The 17,466-nt window shown below is 45.4% G+C and overlaps 1 protein-coding gene across 1 annotated transcript in view; it reads left to right on the plus strand.

Moving 5' to 3' along the window:
• cut (homeobox protein, cut) overlaps positions 1 to 17,466 on the plus strand; it is a 96,915-nt gene that overhangs the window by 22,227 nt on the left and 57,222 nt on the right. The gene's annotated exons all lie outside the window — the stretch shown is intronic.

The following is a 17,466-nucleotide window of genomic DNA, read 5'->3' on the forward strand; positions in this document are numbered from 1 at the left end:
CTTGTGTAACTGTGTACAATGTACATATATGTATATATTCACAAGTGGGAGAGCCCGCAAAAGTATTGACCATGTACACGCCGTGTGCCCGCTCTCGCCCCTGGTGGTCTTGTCTCTGAGCTTGTTGCGTGCGTGCGTGTATATATATATATATATATTATAAGCACGCAGAGGCGAGGGGATACATATTATATTCCGTCTACGGAGGATTCTTGCGGAGAAGGACTCTTTGACGTGCTTAAGACCTTGTAACTACACTTTGACCGAATTTCGCTGCATCCCCTGTCTCTTCGGCCGGTGGTAAGGAGATTTCCCTTTGTGTGTGTATTGTATGTACATGCTGCTGGTTTTTTTTTTTTTTTTTTTTAAGGTGGTTTTATTAACTCGCGCGTGCCGTTTCGCCATACCGGCAATTCTTTGGAGATAAAGTTGTCGGAAAGAGGAGGGTCAATTTTGCTTTCTCGTGTGTATATATAGAGGAAGCTTTGTGTCTGTCGAGAACACGGTGTCTCTCCCTAGAAAACACGTGTTTGAAATATGGTTTGTGACGCAAGATGGTATATAACGTTTACAAAAAAATAAAATAAATAAAAAAATTGATGTGTGTCTGTGTTTACACGTATGTGTGTAGTCTGTCGGATCTCCGGGTTTCCTCGGATCGATTTTAATGACTCGGGGGGGGGCTTAAAATTTTTGCTTTGCCAACTCACAATGTTTAATTTTTATCTGCAGTTAAAAGTTGAACGGAACGTAACATGGAGTTAAAATTATTACTATGGCAGTTCTTTTACGCATTCCTGGAAAACTTTATACGGTTTTGTTCTTTTTTACATCCAGCATGATTTCAATACTTATAAATTCATTCATAGATCACAGAACATTTTTAATTTAATGAAAAGACAATGTTACTTACGAGCAATGAAATTACGTAGTAAGTGCGAAAACTGTTGTTAAACAAATTGTCTACTCGGTGTTAATTCATTATTACCCATAAACAACATTATTTCCCTTTCGTTTACAATAAGAGAGGATAATCGTCTCTTATTTACTGCATACTCACGTACGCACTTACCAAATAGCTGCATGCCCATGGGCACTCTCGTTAATTGTTTTCCAGCTCTCCCTTTGTAATGCAATAATTGAATGATAATCATCAACATCTCAATTGATCAATCAAACGAGCGCACAATGGAACAACCAGCACGAAACAATACCTCGACAGGAAAATGAAAAGAAAAAAAAAAAAAAAAAAAAAAAAACCACCCGATGACAAAAATAAATTTTCGATCTCCGATAAAAGAAACAAAAGGAAGGAATAAAAAAAAAACATTCGGGGGGAAAAGGGGTTCCAAGCAATAACAGCAGAGATAAAAGAAGAGCGATATTGAATGTTTCCGGCCACGTCGCGCTAACGAAGCGACGAGCAAAGCCTCCCACGTTTCGTATACGACTGTATTACACGCTCGCGCGTACGTACATGTATAATACACACTCGCGCGCGCACATGTACAATATCGAAGCCGAAAAGAGACACGAGCCACCACATCAGCGGTAGCACGCATCGGGCGTCATTAAGTTTTTCAGGCGCACTTGTTTATGCAGCCTCCCGCGCCCAAGAGGCAGATCGAAGAAAGACACCAGAGAGAGAGAGAGAAATCCACCGGAAATATTATATACATTTTGTCATTTAATGGCAGCAGCCAACGGAGGAGAGAAAGATCGCGGGGATGGGATGCATTGAATTCGAGAGCCAGTCGCGGTGGTGATTCAGCCTCTCTCGCGTTCGACACTGCTGCGCCGGATCGCAGCGGGGGCGCCATAAAAATATTTTTAGATACGAGACACCCCCCCACCCCTATATGCTCCTCTCTCTTTTCGTTCTTTATCTCTCCTGTGCGTGTATACACGCTCGTTTCGATGCGCGACGACGCTGTATGCAGACGGTAGCTGCTGCACATAATATGTATATGCATACGCGAGAGAAAGAGAAAAAACAGAGACACTAGCGGGAGGAAACGGCTTAGACAGAAGAAGCTGCGTGTACGACACGATCGGAACCGAACGGCCACGTGCGTCCGATACACGAGCGTCGTCTCAGCTGCGCGCTATCCATCGCTGCTATGCACACATCACTCGTTACGTATACCATTACTCGCTTCGATTTGTTTTCCCTCACTCGTCTCCTCTTTGTTTTTTCTCAGTCCCCGTCGCGCTTTAGGTGTCCTTTGTCTTTCGCTACCTCCTCATCTCGTTTTTTCTTTTTTTTTTTTTTTTTTTTTTTTTTCTTCTCAAAAATAAACTATCATTTTCCACGGGTGTAACGATGTTTTTCTAGCCGATGCTACCCTGCACCGTATGGATACGTCGATACGCGCGAGGAGGAGCTCAAGGTCTCTCTGTCCACCTATTTCGAGAATCCTCCTTTTTTTTTTCATCGACGTCCCGAATTTCAATACGCGCACAATGTGTTTTCGTTTTTCTCCCCTCCCTCCATGTCTTTGGAAATTAACTGTTCCAACTTTATGTATTTTTAGTCCCTGAGTTATGGAGAGGCTATTGGGGGCGACAAAAAAACGAGGAATCGTACGATACGTCGATCGATACCCCGAAATAAAAACCAGGGGGGACTCTTGTATTTCACGTTTTAAAAGCAATCAATTAGCTATTCACAAACTATATAATACACACAACCCCAAAAGCACAGTTTGATTCGCTTGGAAGGAAAATGTTGTATATAAAAGCCACGGAATTGATTAATCCGATGAAATACAGGAGCTACGCTATTTTTACCCCTTTGGTCGTTCACTCGCGGTGACAACGTCTCGATGGAGAAAAAGAGCAGCCCAAATTAAAAGCGTAATTTAAGAAGATGCGCGTGCATATACGTGCGTTATTTGCAGTACACGTCTCTTTCGCAGATGTTTCGGGGTACCAAGTGGAGGAAGATGCTCCCTTTGGCTCGGAGACAGCGGCAAAAAAAAAAAAAAAAAAAAAAAAAGGAGCTGTGGCGCGAGAACGGAGGGGAGAGCACGCTCTATCTTGCATCTGCCCTCCTAATTTTCGTCCCTCCTTCTATGTGTGCGCGTGTATATTATACACTCTACTTTGACAACTACAACGGCTGCTCCTCTACGCAGCTTCCGTCTCCGCGACGCCAGTGGGGTTCGATTCTTCCTTTTTTTTTTTTTTTCTTTATTCCTTTGTACCCGCGCATTGTTTACAATTTTCACGCGCAATTGGCGACGAATGGGCCGAGAGTTCATAGATCGATCATCATAGGATTCTCGCGGATGCACGGGACTGCTCGGTGCATAATACGCAGGGACGCAAGTGCCGAGTCACGCCTCGGCGACACGGGGATCCATGCACGACTCTCGAAAGAAGCAACATCCAAACATCATACCACGATTGTACTTATATACGAGTGCGTTAGATTTAGGTGACGTTCGGTAGAGAAAAGAAGATGATTTGATCATTTTGACCAAGAGAAAATATCACTCGGCAAGTCGGGTAACTGAATAAGTATATAATTAAATTCCATTGAAAGTACTACAAAAAAATATCCTTTTTTTTCTGCTGTAAAAAAAAAAAAAAAAAAAAAAAAAAAAAGAAGGAAACACGAGGCAATCGAACAAATATTGCGACGACGAAACGAAATTAGCGTACTCGACGTGACACGCGCACTGCATTGTATGAACGCACGCGAGCCCAGTTTGCGAAATGGAAAAAAAAAGGATGGGAGGGGGGTATATCCAAAAGCAGTGTAGCAGCAGTTCTCCCCCTGTCAGTGCCTATATGATTGGCTGTCGTGTGCTTCTAACCGGAGCGTCCGTTTGTCGTTCGTTTCCTGGTCATCTCGTTCGGCTCGGTTTTGCGGGATTAGGGCGGAGGGGGAGTTTGACGCGCGACACGTCGGAGCTTTGCACCTGACGCTATTCGTCAGTGGTTTTCACGGTCAACGAAACAAGGGCGGGAGGGAGAAGAAAAAATGAAAATAAAAACAAAACCAGATGATGGAAAAAAAAAGAGTGGCATATCACGCGTGCATGAGTAAAAACGCAGCTGGCGCACCCACAAGAGTCGCCGTAACTATTTTACACCGGGGCTCTTCCTCCCTCGCCCAGCTATATATTCCATATACCCCTGTTCATTTTTTTTTCGGTTTTATGTAAAGCCAGTAGAAATGTACCCTGTTTCCTGTGAATCCAGATTTTCTGCTCGGCTGTCTCTTACTTTTTAAAAGGAACAATCCCCCAAACGAATCAAAATCAACAGATATAGCCTTGGATAACATTTATTTCATCGAATTTTGCGTGCTAAAAACCCTCAGTTAAAAGAATAAGTTCTAATTCGACGAAAGTATCGCATTGAAAGGACACATCGGACTTGTCCAATCCTTCCGAAACATTGTACTACAAATTGGATTTATTAATCCAGGTTTAGGATTTTTTAAATTTATTTTCACGTCTACAACCACACGACTACAACAGCTTCATCAAGTCACGTATTCCGAGATGTAACCAAATTACTATCTCCAGCGCCATCCCCTTTCATCGATAGTAATTTAATTTGCTTCACCTAAGGCGAATCATACTTGCGTACATCATATTATATTGCTACGAATTCTTATAACACACTGCAGCATATGGCCAGAGCCGTAGAAATTTCTACATCATCAATGTGCCCCTCGATTCTATCTTGACAAACTGTGCGGGGCCCAAATTTTTGTAGACAAAAAATCTCCCACACTGCCTTGAATATAATTGATGAGAAAAATCGGTAGCTCGCTTTTTTAGAGAGCCAAAAGCCCCGTTGTGTATTTTACATATGTACACGTCCAACCCTTCCGTCAAGTTAAACAAGCCGATAGAGAAAAAAAAAAAAAAAAAAAGGGAAATATTTACCCAATGGCATGTAATAAGGATGAAATACTCGTTGTATATTCGTTGGATCACATGGAGGACGGCTGCAGTAGAATCGACGAGTGGAAGGGAGGGAGAAAAAAAACCCAAAACTTATACACACACACACACACGAGGCGGAGAACCGATGTTTGTTTAAAATCGAAGGCAGTAATGCACTTTTCGTCGCAGCAGCCCCCCTCGATTCATACGAGCATCGGCTCTCCATTCTCAGAAGGATCGTTTTTCACGATGTATAGTATATAATATATGCACCATAGTTTTAAGATAACCGAAACGCCGTAGCGAGGGAGGGTGAGCGTATATTATATACACTTCTGGTTAGCAGCTCCCTCATACATGCTGTACGCAAAACAATACTACACACACGCGCGTCGTATATATACACATTATACGGTGTTGACGTCGATTCGTCAATATAAATCAGCTCTCGTATTAATCGCGTGTACTGCAGGACGCTATGACGTGTATACGATTACACTCGCGAGCTTTCTTAAACAAACGGCGCACTCGACGCGCCGCAAATCTCGAGGAGGCGAGAGAATTAACGAGATGTATATACAGCCCGGCACGACGAGAGAGAGAGAGTAAATGTGATTTCATGCCCCGGCAATCTAATCGAAGGCGTATATCGCTCCTCTCTCTCTCTCTCTTGATCTCCTCTTGTAAGCAATGTATACTCGCTCTTTTGATTCGCACAATAAAAACGTGCTTGATAAATACATCTCTTGCGTTATACGTGCACCTACTTTCAGACCGAGAGATGACAGGGAATTTCAACGCGAGCGTGATCGATCGACGGATTTCGTATATTGTGCCTGTACTAAAGCTATTCGTGGCGAATGACTGAGTCACCATATACGGCGATTGTTGAAATAACCCTTGGACAACAATGAGATCATCGATTATAATTTAACGATTAAAGTCACGTACAACTAAAAAAAAATAATAATAATAATAATAATAAATAATAATATTATTGGCGCCCACGACTCGATAAGAAAGTCAATACTTGTTATATAATACAGTAGACGACGACAACAGCGGCATATAAGTTGGTATCGGTGCCGATAAGCGATACAATAATACACCGTTACGGTCCAGTTTCGTCGTCACGATCGTATCGGATTATCACAAATACACGCCCCGACTCCTTCCTCCCCTCCCACTGACTCTCTATATATATATATACTGTTGACAAGTATACATATTATATGATTAAATTTGTTGTTTTTTTCTTGTCTGTTGCAGGTGAGTCCGGGGTATCGAGAAAATTTGTCGGACATGGGCAAGGAACGGTGTCCCCCGCACGTGAGTCGTCGCATATACACATGCATATACCTACACCGCGAATTGCCGAGCGCGCGCGTGTGAAACGGCACAATGGCATTCCCGAGCGAAATAATCGCCGATCGCGCGTCGAGGAGGAAACGGGGAATGCCAAGATGCGTGTGCACGGATGCAAAAACAACAACCCTCCCGCTTCCGATCGACCAATTAACATACTTACGGAAACAAGATCCATCGTTGGTGTTGTATACCCACGACAATGGGAAACCGCGACACGCGTGAACTGCGCCCCGCGTAAAGAGAGAGAAAAAACAAATTCCTCCCCGAGTGCTCCCCTTTTCTGCTCCTCATAAAAGCAAGGTATGCAAAGAGCGCGCGCGCCTCCTTTCGCGCACGACAAAGCATCGGCTCGAGAGGGAGGAAATAAAGAGTGCGTGGCGATCGAGTGTACACGAAAAGAAAGAAGGGGGAAAAAAAAAATAAAAACAACCAAACCAAGTAAAAGTGGTGTATAGCGCATGTCGTTTGCTCATTAACCGCTACATGGCTTGGCCCATTTGCTTCACACATCCGTTTCCGGCTGCTTACGTGTGTATGTATACATGTACAAAATAATCGCCCAAGAGAGGAGTACACGCGTACAATGGCCATCGGGTCTCGGGCGAGCTATTCGCGATTCCGTACGCTCGTATTATTATGCTCGTGGAACGTGAAAGCCGAATCGGCGATATTGCGAACGAAGAAAGGACTATATATTGCAACGAAAAAAATAGGGGGGTACACCGTAGAAGCCAACGGAACGCGTAGAATTCGATTAAAAAGTGTGCGCGTAAGGGGTTACGCGCGGATTTCGGATCGAGCGCCGATGTTCGCAGCGAGGAGAAAAAGAGCGCGTGACATTCGAGCCGGGGTACAAAAAAAAAAAAAAGAAAGAAAAATATGCGAACGAGAAGCGAAAAAATCGGTTCACAGGGGGTTGGGGGGGAGGGGTTTAGCATTTGTTTAATTATCAACGGTAGCGGCATTAACTCGTTAATTGAGCGTCAAATGGCCGGCATTGTTGGTCGTTTGACACGCTTTGTACATCGATCTACGTGTATTATACGCATACAGACGCGGCAGACGGCACATACATTATTTATATATACCTACGCGTGCAAAGAACAACGTGTGGGAGTCTGGGGGCTTCGTCCTCGTCTAATGCGTCTAGGTTTACGCTCTCGCGCGACACACACGAGATGCCACGTAATATATATATACATACATACGTATAGGACAAACGTTGTTGCAGCAGCTCTCAAAGAAAGGTAAACGCGCACACTCTCGCCGTAATTTACATGGTTGCCCATATGTATTATATATACCACTGTTACGTATACGTACGTGCCATTGTGCACCTCGTATATATATGCGAGAGTTTTGCTTTGGGGGAAGAAGAAAACGATAATAGAAGGAGCATTTGCGTACAAGGTTATACATTTCCTCTCCGCTCCGCTCGTAGACATCAGTGGGGCAACGGTGGCAGTTCGCGGCGGCGCGCGTTAATCGTATGCACAAATTAGAACAATGAGTGCGTGCCATTATATTCGAGGGCAGGGGCCTGGCTTTGAATGACACTTCTATATATGATACGTTGTGCGTGTGCAGATTCTACCCCCGGGTTGGGATGGGGTTTCCCCGCGCCTTTGTCATATTTCGAATTTGGAGGCGCACAGCGCGAAGAGACGCTGAAGGCCGAGCGTATACGAGGATAGAGCAGAGTATATAGCGTTATTATTATTATTATTATTACTGCTTTTGGGCTGGGAAACGAATGTCTTTTTGTACACCCGAATTTAAGACGAGACAATCACAATCACCTCCTTGTTATTATTACTGGCCAATTGATTGTTCTCTCATCCTTTTCATTTCTCTTTATAGGCACGCATATATATACGATTGGTTTTAATCACACGTACATTATGTATACTATCGGCTCTCTACAATTTTTTTCGATCTCTTTTTTTCTCCCCATTGACTCAATGACGTCTCATGGAAATATTTTTGTAATTAAACGTACATACGCGTATCACCCGAGGGGGTAGTACACGTTATAAGCAAAGTCGAGTAGGTGCACTCTCTTGTAGCCGATATAATAAAAATATTACTAATTTTCTTAATTAATACACAAACTTATACACACTCGTCGCATCGATGTGATCGTAACCACCCGATAATTATTACGATCGCGTGTCTCTTAATTAAAAAATTTGCCACGACGCGAATTTTTTTTTTTTTTTTTTTTTTCACCATCATCTCTCCAGTTTTTCCGATGAGGAAAAAAAATAAACAAGCCAACGGCGCTGAAGATGATATCGAGAGCCTCGACGCCGATCCAACGGAAGGAAGTTACGCGACAGCGTTGGTATTATATGTACAAGGTCTTCGATGACATTTGTCACAACAGCAGAAGAGGTGTACAGCCGATGCCTCGTTAATTACCGCGACGCGTAACATATTTTATATCGCGTTGATTCACCCTTAGCAGCTTTCCTTCGTTAATTTCGATACTCACAGATTTTTTTTTTTTTTTTACCCTAAAAGTATAGATACATACTTTCGATCCTCTATGGCCTCACTTCCTATTTCACGTGTAACGCGAACTGAAGGCAATTATAAAGAAAATATCCTTTTCACCAATGCATTGTATAAACAATACCTCATAAAAAAACACGCATCTATTTAATTTACCTTCATCCGCGCACACCGTGTCGAACAAAGAGCCCTACGAGAATAAAAGGCCGATACCTACTTTCCAGCGTAATTATAAAGGACGCGCGTAAGCATACACCCACGTGCACATCCCCGAGAGAGAAAAGAAAGCGAGAAGAGAGAGAAGAAATGGAGGACAGGTAGAGAAGGGGTCCTTTAAAAAGGAGCATCGGCGTGGCGTCCGAGATTCGACCGGTAATCGAACGGGGAAAGATTCCTTTGTGATCACAGGACGGAGCCGGCTACTCCTGTCCGGGTGTGTGTATATGTACACAGGGTGGAAATTAGACGCTCGCGGGCGAGGTAAAATAATTAAAACGTCCGTCGTCGCCCGTGGCTCGGAGGTGGGAGATAAAAGACAAAAGACTTGGTACAACGTGTGTTTGTGCCACCGTCCGGAATATACATGTATACGGTGGCGAGGTAAGGGAGAAGCGGAGATGATAAAAATCGCGAAAGGGCTGCTGGGCTTGATGGCCCGGACGGAGGGAAGAAAAACACGCGGACTTGATCAAAGCGAAGTGCGCATTTGCCGGGCCATGTGGGTAATTATCCGAGGAGGACCTTTGCCCGGATGTATCCTTCTCCTCCGCCTCCTTACGACCACCCCCCCCCCCCCTCACTCACCCTCTTTTCCTTTATATCCACGTATAGTACAGGCACCCCCACACCCTCCTTCGTATGCTTTCCTCCCTGCGTTGCTGCCTCTCATCCGTGCATAAATATCCATACATTCCAACACGCGCTTACAAGCGGCAGCGAATGCAAGTGTTATTTGCTATAGTTTTGCATCTGCCCCCTCTCTCTCTTTACCAACGCAAATTCATGCCTCACGCTCAAACGCCTCGTCCTAGCATCACCGCACCTGCCTTGCTCCTTTTTTCCAGCTCTGAATATTGGTGAACATGACGTGTGTGCACGAGGGCGCTAATCGAGCCTTCCTTTCTTCCCGCGTGCGTGCCCCCCCCCCACACACACCGTCGAAGAGCACCGAGTTGACTCAATGAGGGAGCGACGAAAGCCCTTTAAATTAAAGTGCCTATATATGTATATACACACGCGTGGCCTATTGGTATTCACTTTTCTCGATGTCAATCTACCGTCGTCGTCGTCGTCGTCGTCGTCGTCGTTGGCGCATTTTGTGTATAGTACTTGGAAGCTTCCCCCCCTCCCCCGTCTCTGTCGTTCGGTCTTTGACAGGAGAGATAGAAGCCGAGCTGGTGTGCGCGCGCGAAGTAAAATAATTTAATTAATCTGTCGTCGTCGCAAAATAATATTCAAATGAATTAATAATACCCCCTCTTGTGTGTGCGCGGTTCGGCAGAGGCAAAAGAGGGGGTGGACCAAAAGATGTATAAGGGCAGGGGGAGGGGGGGTGAGAGATCGGCAAAAGGTGGATGTGTACAAATACGGATACAGAATCCGTTTGGAGGAGACAGAGAGGCGGGCAAGGCTTCCCGGATGGTTAGCTCCCAGCCGGGAGGGAGGCCTAATTAGCTAAGTAAAGCTGAAGCATTATCGCTTATTTTCAAGCCCTTCTCGCTTTTCGCCAGCCCCCCCACCCCCACCCCCACGGGAACCCTCTTCACATCCTCATCCAGCTTCATTCGATTCTTTCACTTTTCCGTTTTACGCGAACATTTACTCTGCTTTCACCCATCGGCAGCCTTCCCTCTCTCTCCCTTTTATCTTCCCTCCTCTCCGTTTGTACCCCCCCCCTCTTGGCTTTGCCCACTTTTCATCTTTTATCTCATCTTATCTGATGCTCCCCTCCGTCCCTCTTTTATCTTTCTGCCAAACATCGACCCTCACACGCGCGTATTAATACAAACGTGCGTGTATGTATATATACATGTTGTTTTTTTCTCACCCTTGTCGGCAACACTTTCCTTTCGCGCGGATCAACGGCGATGAGCGATACGTTTTTGAAAAAGCGTAGGAATACATCCAGTGCGCACCAGCCATGAGACGTATTGAAATTCACTTTTTTCATTTCGCGGCGATGTGACGAAGAGGAGAAAAACCGGAAAGCGATCCGGAGCTGATACGCGCAAAAAAAAAAAAAAAAAAGAAAAAAAAATGAGGACGCGCTCGAGGGGCGAGAATAAACGGACGCGTAATTTTCTAAAAACGACGTATCGAACGCGGGCTTTGATGTTCGCGTGAGTTTCGGATGAAAAGGAACATGTAAATTATATATACGCTCGGCGTGAAAAAGTTTTCGAGTTTTTTCATCCGTCCTCCAGCAGGTGGTTAACTGCGCGATGGGGGGGAGTGGAGGAGCAATAAAAATCGCGTTCGAGAGGGTGGCGGTCCTTTGACGAATGGATTTCTAATAATTTATATAGAGATAATTAACCGAGTTCTCCTCGCTCTCGTATTACCTTTGGCGTCACCCTCCCCTCCTCCCGCGCAGCCCTTTGATTTACAGCTCAGAGCGATTCAGCTGTCCTCGATGCGCGTATATGTATAAAGCCACGCGAGGGTTTCGTCTCGGCACGTCCAATTTTTATTTCTCGACGTAATATTCCGATTGCTTCAATTCAGGGTACCGCACGTTTGAAGAGACATTTTCACATATGAGCCTATATTTCCACCCCCCCCTTAAACATTATTATTATTATTATTATTATTATTATTATTATTATTATTATTATTATTGTTACTAAATACGTGGATTTAGGTTGACCATAAGACATACCAATAGTTATTATTTGTTTGGTGTTGAAGAAAAAAAATGTTGTTTTTCGTTAATTTCGTTTTTCTTCCCACCCTCGTTTGACTTGCCACAAGGGGCACGATGATCATAGTTAGTCCGATCGTTGGACCCTATACAACCCACCTTCTTTTAGTTATCGGCAAACTCTGTACTGCGTGTACGGGTGATATTTAAAATTAATCCTTTCTTTGTGCGGCCAGTGCGTGTCTGTCTTTTTATCGTATATAGGTACCACCCGCGTATGTACCTACCCCGCGCGGAGTCGTATAAATTTCGCTCCATTATATCCCTGAGCATTGGCGACGCTGGTAAGAGAGATATACCAGCGGTGAGAAAAAGGGAGAGGGCCGTCGTCGTTGTCGTCACATCCCCCGTTAATATTAAAGTCCTCGCTCTCCCGAGTTTGTCTCTCCTTCCTCGCCACATGGTGCTTTTAAAAATTAACGTCTCTCAATCGCTCGTATATATCTATAATACGTACAAACAAAAACGTCCATATAAACACATATATACACGTGCATAAGTAAAAGCTCATTACCCGGAGAGATCGCGAGCGAAAGATGACGATGCCGAAGGCGCGTGTGCCTCGTCGTTCTCCCCCCCCCCCCAAAGCTGCCAGTCCTGCCCCGATGTACACCCTATAGATAAAAATCTTGAGGGGTGCCAACCAGCCAGGCCTTCGTCAGTGTCGCGTTGGGCAACAACCCCCTTTTCGTATGTATATATGTACACAGTCCCGACGAACAATAGATATAGGGTAATAATTTAAAACGCGGATAAAATCGATACGCAACCCTTTTCTCAACCAACACCACCACACGACGTAGTTGTCGCTACGACGACTCGATACTGTCTTACGCACACGCACATCCACGTTTGTGTGCTGTACACACGTTGCGCGTGCCCGAGGATTTTCGCCCGATGCGTGTGCCGCACGTGCTTCCTAGCTCTTGCGTGCACGCATAGTATACGTAGTGCGTTACAAGTGCAAAACACTCGGCGCCAAGGTACGCGTGTGTGTTTTGTACGTAGGGTGTATTGTATACGTGGAGTGTGCGTCTAGCTCTTACGTATTATAAGCCTCGTCGTGTGCGCATTGGCTGATGTATATGTACATCACCCGAAGGTTTTCATCCGCGCGAAGCCCTTTTTTTCTCTTTCCCTCTCGTTCGTTCTCATTTTTTCGTGTACCCATACACACCATATGCTGGTTTTCGTCGATTTTTCACGCGACGGCGACAACCCATATCGGGCAACGGCGCTGCCGGTGTTGCTGACTCATTGATTCCCGCTCCGCGCTGAACACCTCTCGCACCTATAAGAGCATTGTTTCTTCCCTCCCAACTTGCGAATATTCTCTTTGTTTATTTTTTTTTGTCTCGCTTTATTTTTTGATCTCTCTCGTTGACGATAGTTTTAACACTCGGCTGGAGCAATCCAAAGGTTGTTTGCGCGATCTGTTCGAAAACCGGTGAATCACTCGATTTCTTTTTTTTTTTTTTTTTCTCCCCGACATCGAAGAGCAGACGAGGCAGAAGTAATTCACGCGGCTTATCGGTTCCGTTGGTAAATATAAATCACACCACGGCGCGCAGGCATTGGATGGGAAATCACTTCACCTGCCCGCTTTTTCTTTTTTTTTTTTTTTCGCACCTCTCCCGATCCGTGTAATTTCCATCTTCACGCGCCTGTATCTTTTACGACACGTCATGATTATCTAATCGAGAGTCACGGCGTACGATTATTTTTTTTATTTTTTTTTTTTTTTACGACTCTATTTTCGTTGCCCTACAGCGCGGGGGTACCAAAATTATCTCTATTATCATAAATCGTGAGCCTGATGTTGTTGATTTTCTGTTTTTTTACACCGAAAGCTTAATCGAGTTAAGAGAGCGCGCGACGCAAAACGAAGCAAGAGATAGCCAAGTGGCCGTGATCCCGGGGGGGGGGGGGCAGCTGGGAATCTAAAGAAAAACGGCAAAAAGCGGCATTGAGCGGTTAATTACTGCGAAGACGCGAAAGAGGAGGCAGAGAAAAGAGCCGCGCGTGGCTTTGGAAGATTGAACGAGTATCGAGAGAAAGTGGGGGTATATAAAGTATAAGGGAGAGGCTCGCGGACGATTCCTTTGAAGAGTGCCGGGGCTCCTCTCGCTCGATCGGCACGCCGGCGTCAATTAATTTTTATCATCGGCCGCGGGAATTTTGCGCGCTAATTGCCAGACAATGTAACTCGCGCTCTCCTCGCGGTCATGCGCCCTTATTGGCCCCTTTCTTTTTTTTTTTTTTTTTTTTTTTTTCTCCTCAACCCCCCTACCATATTCTCTCTTTGTAATCATTACCTTTTGTTTACGAGCCCTGATTAAGATCTTGTTGCTTTTTTTTCTTCTTTTTAATGTTTCAATCGAAAATACACTCGGTATAAAATTATAGAAGCTACATCCCATTTTTATTCTCGGCTCAAGTATCGCGTTTATTTTCGATACAAGTATAATTACACGCGCTGCAATTTTCATCCGAAGCCTTTATTCGTCTGAATATGGAAAAAAAAGAAGCATCAAATATTCAACAACGGATGTGCCGTAATGTAAAGTTACTCCGGAGCAGCTCACTCTAACACCACGAAACTGAAAAAAAAAAAGTTGCACATTGATGAATAATATAGGATACCCGGTACCAAACCACCACTGTCGTTTCCGAGGTGGCGTTGCATTAAGAGAACATTGCTCCATAATGGCGATACCTCTCGCATATACCCCTTCATCGAGATGCTTTTAGCGCAAGAACGATAATACCGCGAAGAAAGGGAAAAAAAAAAAAAAAAAAAAAAACGAGAGGTGTCGATTAGCGAACCGATCGAAGATTGCTCCTCGGAGATGTGTGCGCGCGTGCGGGACTTTTTAGCGCCGCTTCCGAGGAGTGTCAGGTGGAACGGATTGAGGCGGCACGTGCACATTAGTATTGGCGGCATAGCACCGGAGCCGAGGAAGGGAGCGAGCGAGTTTGACGTTTCAGCCGGTGACACGTATAGGGTAATACCACGGCACCGTCGTCGTAGTTCTCATTCAACATTCAGCATCCCCCTCGATATCACACAAGTTCTGATTAGACGTGGAATTAATGATTCGAAAATCAATACAAGCTAGCCTCGCTCCCCCTGGGTATTAAGACACTCGAGGCTCGCCCAATCAGAAGGAGAATAGGTGTGCCCCCCCCCCCTATTCCACGAGCCCTCCTAGCTTCACCCTATATGATACATGTATATACATGTATACCTTCGGCAGCCAGATTGGGAATGAAGATGGAACCAGAACACGACACTGACAATAACTGATATTTCATTAAAACTGTCTCCGACACGCTCTATCATCGTTTCCTGCCGGTGTTATATATACTCCCCCCTCCCCCTCGTCTCTCGCTTCGATTTTATTTTCTCGACTGACTCAGTTTTTTTTTTTTTTTCTCCTTACTCTCTGATATCGGATCTACTCCCGTGACACGCGGGTTTTTAACAAACTTTGCATCTGTATACGTGAAAAAAGATCAAGAGGTTACTTTCCGAAACGATGCGGAGCTGAAAATTCGACAAAGGCTTCGACGGAGATTATTAGCTTACAGGGTGGAGAGGGGAGTACAGCTCGTCTGAGGTGAAATTTTTCATAAAGACATTAAGCAAAGAGAATAAGCGTTGGTACGAAGAAAATGAGGAAGAAATAGATGGGGGAGGTTTTTCTCCTGGCGCTAGTTGATGATCGAGTAAAAGGATGGAGGAGGAAGGGGTTCGAGGCAGCCGTCGACTATTTTGTCACCAAACCCCTTCCTCGCTCTTTGATAACTAATTAGTGTTTTACCCCCCCGTTCCTCCCGGAGGGCTCTTTTATCGTTCCAATCAGGGGATCGCCGTTACGACGACAGAAGGAGGGAACGACGCGAAAGGGTGGCTGCTGGCCGGGAACCCTTTCACCGGGAGGCTCGCATTGGCGTTTTCAGGAAACCCACTCCCCTCCTTCTCTTCCCTCAAAAGATGGGGAATCAAAGGATTTTGACGGAAAAGGGGACGAAGCGTCAAAAGTGCGATATAGAGCTCCCAAGCAAAACGAAGACGTCAGAGAGTCGTATACCACTCGATGGGGACACCCACCCCCCCTCCCACCGCGATTGGCTCCTCTATCTCGTCGGCCCAATTTTTTTTCCCCCTCCCTCCTCCCGATGATTCTTTTATGAGCCGAAAATGACTCGGTCCCAGGGTAATTAACGTCACCTCGACGAGCCTCGTTATTCTTTTCAACACTCTCATTATTAGAGGTCTTGGTCTCCTTTTACTTGAGCTTCATCCCGATCTCCGATGCACAATGGGGGTTGAAAGAAAAACATTTTATTCACCCGAAGAGAGTTGGGTGGGGGGGGGGTTGTTATTTACTGCTACCGCGGTCCGGCCCAACAAAAGATTTCAATGCGCAAGCAACAACGGTTCGATGTATGTGTGTACATGGCGAGCGGAACGCGGCGCAAAAGAGAGAAAGTCGGAGGAAACGAAGACAAAGATATTGGCGTATTTCACGTGTAAAAGGGGATCGAAGGGGTTCGAGGAGGAGCGCCCCCCCTCCCCCCTCTTGCTCGTGTTTCCCTAACGAACGGGTGATGTACCGAAATGAAATATATCGAGGAGCGCCGAAGGGTTTTATGGAAGCAGGAGGGGTAGAGCTACAGCGCTACTTGTATCCCATCGAAAATACCTGGGCGGTGCAGCAGCCGCCGACTGCAAAAAAAGGGGTAGGACGCACTGGCACAACCCTGTGTGTATGATGATACTGTTTTTGCCGATGCCATAAATATCGAGCCGATCTTATATTTTCATCACGGAGCCATCGTATTAAAATTTATGTTATGATCAGAAGTGCGCGTATATATCAGGGAGAGAGAGAGAGAGAGAGCGCGCAGCAGGGGTACATGGCTGCCGGTGGCGGTGCTCGCGGGTGGCGGTAATATTGTAATCTATGTGTGGAAGAATGGGGCAAGAGAGGAACAGCAGCGCGAAGAAGGAGGAGGATGAAAAAGTGGCTGAATGGCAGTAGTAGTCGAGTAGAGCAGCTAGACGCGCAAGGGCTGCTAGGGAGCATATATATATAATATGTATATGCAGGGGATGGAAATGCGGGTATACTTCTCCGAGCGGCCGCGTAGTGTCGAACGCGCGACCGTGAAACAATGCCAAATCTCGGTCCCTCTGTATATCATATATACCTACACCACTTTCTCTCCCCTTCGACTCTTTTCTCTTCTTTTTTTTTTCTTCTTTCGCCATTAGAACCCCATTCGAGCTCGAGAAACAGATGTATACGTTCGAGGGCTATTGTCGACTTATTTTGATACATCTTGGGCTGACTTTTCCTTTTTTTTTTCCTCTTACCGTTACTTACCCAGTGAGAAAAAGTGGTGTTTGTCAGCTCGACAGCCACTTTTGTGTCGCGACTTCTTTCCCTTCGATTAGCCGGTGTGGTAAAGTTGAATAATTTCAATTTCAGTTCAAACGTCATCAGAGCGGTGGCAATGTGCGTATGTGTATATGCGAGCGAAGCGCGCAACAAAACGTGAATCGAAGCGGGCGAAATGAGGCACAATCGCATTGTTTTCCATTCGCGATGAGTCCGCACGGGGGTATATATCGGGGGGTTGATTCTTTGTCCCGAGCCGCTGTAGGTAAAAGCGCGCAAATTGACTCGAAGGGCCGATCGAGAGGCGCATTGTCGTCGTCCAGCGGAGCGCGAGGATTGAACCGAAGCGGGG

This window comes from Copidosoma floridanum, unplaced genomic scaffold (genome assembly GCF_036245765.1).
Source record: "Copidosoma floridanum isolate Cflo_tuat_1 unplaced genomic scaffold, Cflo_Japanese_pri ptg000019l, whole genome shotgun sequence".
NCBI classification, from domain to species: domain Eukaryota; kingdom Metazoa; phylum Arthropoda; class Insecta; order Hymenoptera; family Encyrtidae; genus Copidosoma; species Copidosoma floridanum.